Here is a 3,869-nt window from a genome sequence, read left to right on the forward strand (position 1 = left end):
AGCTCCATCAAGTATGCAGAGAAAGATCAATATACAGACACTAGACTTCAGGTCCTGGGTTAGGTCCTATACGTACTTTGTCTTGGCTTGGCTAAATAAATGAGCCTCTGCTCTCTCTCTGCTTCGCCTGCTTGCCTTGTGGGATTGAGCAACTGCTGGATCCTTGGACTTCCATTCACAGCTGCTGCCGACCATTGTTGGGAGCTGGACTACAGACTCCACTGGCCAGATGGAGCCCAGCACCTCAACCAGGAAGCATTTCACCATCAATGACTTAGAAATTGGGCGTTCTCTGGGCAGGGGGAAATTTGGGCGTGTGTACCTGGCTCAGCTCAAGGAAAATCAATTCATCGTGACCCTGAAGGTCCTCTTCAAATCTGAGATAGAGAAAGAGGGATTGGAGCACCAACTTCTCAGGGAAGTGGAGATCCAGGCACACCTATAACACCCAAATATCCTTCACCTGTACAACTATTTCTACGATGACACTTGGGTGTACTTAATTCTGGAGTATGCTCCAGGAGGTGAGCTCTATAAGGAGCTGCAGAGGAACCAGAAGTTGGACCAACAGCAAACAGCCATGGTGAGGATAATAGAGGAGTTGTCAGATGCCCTGACCTACTGCCATGAGAAGAAGGTCATTCACAGGGACATCAAGCCAGAGAATCTCTTGCTGGGCCTCAGGGGTGAGGTGAAGATCACAGACTTCGAGTGGTCTGTGCATACCCCGTCTCTCAGGAGAAAGATGATGTGTGGGACTCTGGACTACTTGGCCCCAGAAATGATAGATACGATGAGATGGTTGATCTGTGGTGCATTGGTGTGCTCTGCTATGAGCTGCTGGTGGGAAAGCCACCCTTTGAGAGCAGCACCTCCAGGGAGACATACAGACGCATCCGTCAGGTGGATTTTAAGTTTCCTTCATCAGTGCCTGCAGGAGCCCAGGACTTGATCTCCAAGCTTCTTAGGTACCATCCCTCAGAGTGGCTGAGCCTGGTCCAGGTCCTGAAGCACCCCTGGGTCAGGGAACACTCTCGAAGGGTGCTGCCTCCCTGTGTTCAGATGGCTTCCTGAGCCCTGTCTGTCTCTATTCCTATGTGTTTCTTCAGGAAGTTCTCCAGGCTCTGTTGGTTAGTTACTACATGTGGTTTGCTTGCTTTATCTTTTATGAGTGATAATAAATAAAACTGATTATTTTCACATCAATAAATAAATAAATAAATAAATAAATAAATAAATAAATAAATGAGCCTCAGCCCTTGACATCATGTTACATCACTTTCAAAAGGTTCTCAGAAGGGTTTGATGACCATGGAGTTGAACAAACAGTAGGGCTTCAAAAATAGTTAAAGTTCCTCAGAGACTAATATAACAAAGAACAAACAAGAGGGTATATGTGTGCTGGTAGGTTCATTATAAAAAATAAGTAACTTAACTGTTTACACATGTACATATACAAAAGTTGTGGGATATGAATAAAAAAAGTTTTTAGCATGGCTGGGCAGTGGTGGCACATGCCAGAACTCGGGAGGTAGAAGCAGGTGGATCTTTGAGTTTGAGGCCAGTTTGGTCTGCAGAGCAAGTTCTAGGACAGCCAAAGCTATACAGAGAAACCCTGTCTCAAAAAATCAAAAAGAAAAAAGTTTTAACATGTATGTTATATAATAGATGCCCAGGCTCTATATATATTAAATATTCTGGGGACAACAAGAAAAAGAATTTTCTAAATAGGTCAACTATTAAAATGAAGAAATAGGCAAGTCTAGAAAGAAGAGATTTGTAAGGGATTATGTCACTGGCCCACTCCCAGACTTCTGTGTCAGAAATTCCCAATCTCTCTTTAAAATAATATTTTTACTAATTATGCATATGTGGGGGTTGGAGGAGTGGTGTATATATATGCATACAGGTCCCCAGGAAGGACAGAGGTGTCAGGTCTTCTGGAGCTGGCGTTATAGGAATTATGAGCCATAAAACTTGGGTGCTATGAACCAAACTCAAGTCCTATGCAAGAACAGCAAGCACCCTAATCACTGAGCCATATCTAACGAGCTTTTGTTGTTTTGAGATGGGTTCTCACATATCCCAGGCTGGCCATGAATTACTACACAGCTGAAGATGGTTTTGAACTCCTAACTCTACTGCTTTTAGCTCACATGTAATCCACTATGCTTGACTTATAACTAAAATTTAATGTTAAAAAGCCACATAGTTACAAAGAACATCAAAACTCTAAGTATCAATATTAGAACTCAGCAATGCTCACATTCTGATTTTAAACAGTATTTATGGCCATATTTTTAAGCCTAGCACTTACGAGGCAGAGGGAGGCATATGTCTGTGAGTCTGACACCAGCCTGGTCTACATAGTGAGTTCCAGGACAGTCAGGACTACAGAGAGACATTTTGTCTCAATTTAAAAAACAACTATTTGTTTTGATTCTAAGCATGTATGATAAGGCATTAGCAATATGATTCCAGCTGAGGATATATATATATATATATATATATATATATATATACACACACACACATATATATATATAATTAAATGATATCTGAAGCAGTTAAAGATTACATTGACTTAATGACAAATAAAAGGAATACATTTAACTGCTTTTGTCTTCCTGGATAATTTTTCATTACATTCACAAGAGGATCATGATTCTAGAGTTTGGAATGTAAAGTTAAATGTTTTAACCTCAAGCTGATAATATTTCCTCAAAATAAATACTATAAGGTATGCTTTGAATTATTACTTCCTCACATTATGCTGGAATTTTATGTATAAAATTATAAAACAATGTTTAGTTCTGTAGAACACTCAGTAACAACTTCAGACTTGTCACTTATAACAGGTTGAAACTAAAATCGATTTCAGGACTCTTATGAGGAAAATACTACTTAATATGATAATTAATGTGTAACTAACATATTAATTACAGCTTATATAATTAAGCACATAGCAACTATATGAATATGCAACTATGCACTTAACATATATGAGCAGAGAATAGAATATGTGCTGCATGGTAACTATTCCATAAAGATTATCATTGGTATTTTTAAGTTTTTCAAGGACGGTGGCTTAAGAGTTAAGCATCATGTCCAAAGACAGAGTCATGTACAAATATCACAAAGTAAGGTGGCTTGAAATTTTCCACAAAAATAGCTGCTTTGTAGGTAGCATACTGGCTCTACAACTCTGTCCATTGCTTTTGTTTTGCTTTGTTAAATTAGATTCATCCTGTGTTGACTCAAGCTTTGAGGCAGGAAGAGAAGCCAGGAAAGCTGAGGTTGAAGCTCAGCTTGTGAGCAAAAGAGAATATCCCATTGGTTAATCACCAGCATGCTTTAGGCCTAAGGGTGTCTTCATTAGAGAGAGACAGAGAGGAAGAGAAAGGGAAAAGGATGTGATTGGAAAAGAAGAGGAGGGGAGGGGCAAGAGAAGAGGAAGAGAAAAAAGGAAAAGAAAAGAGATGAGCATTTTGTGGTAAGGAGAGGAAAGGGGCAGAAATATAAATCTTTTCAAGAAATACCTTAGGTAAATTAAAAATCAAAAAATGAAAACTAGAGAAGGTTAAGCTCAGTGATTCATAAGTTTTCCAGTTAGATCAAGACCAGAGGTAGTAGAGGAAGGAAGGTGACAGGATGGAGAAGGGAAGAGGAATAAACTGGCAAAAAGAGCATTGTAAGAGAAAAAATGCCTTCCATATACAAATACATTCTGGATATGTCATAAGGTGACTCCTACAAGCAAACTGCCCTCCACCTTTCCCAAATGGCAGTCTTTTATTAGGTAGTTTCACCATGATGGTGCATGGCTCTGCACATGAGCCCTTTTAGGAAAGTTTTACTTAATAAAAGTT

General features: G+C 39.6%; 1 pseudogene; it reads left to right on the forward strand.

The window, feature by feature from the left end:
* Positions 1–223: 223 nt before the first annotated feature.
* Positions 224–1,149, forward strand: LOC116090621 (annotated as a pseudogene).
* Positions 1,150–3,869: the final 2,720 nt, after the last annotated feature.

The sequence above is a fragment of the Mastomys coucha genome, chromosome X (assembly GCF_008632895.1).
Source record: "Mastomys coucha isolate ucsf_1 chromosome X, UCSF_Mcou_1, whole genome shotgun sequence".
Classification (NCBI taxonomy): domain Eukaryota; kingdom Metazoa; phylum Chordata; class Mammalia; order Rodentia; family Muridae; genus Mastomys; species Mastomys coucha.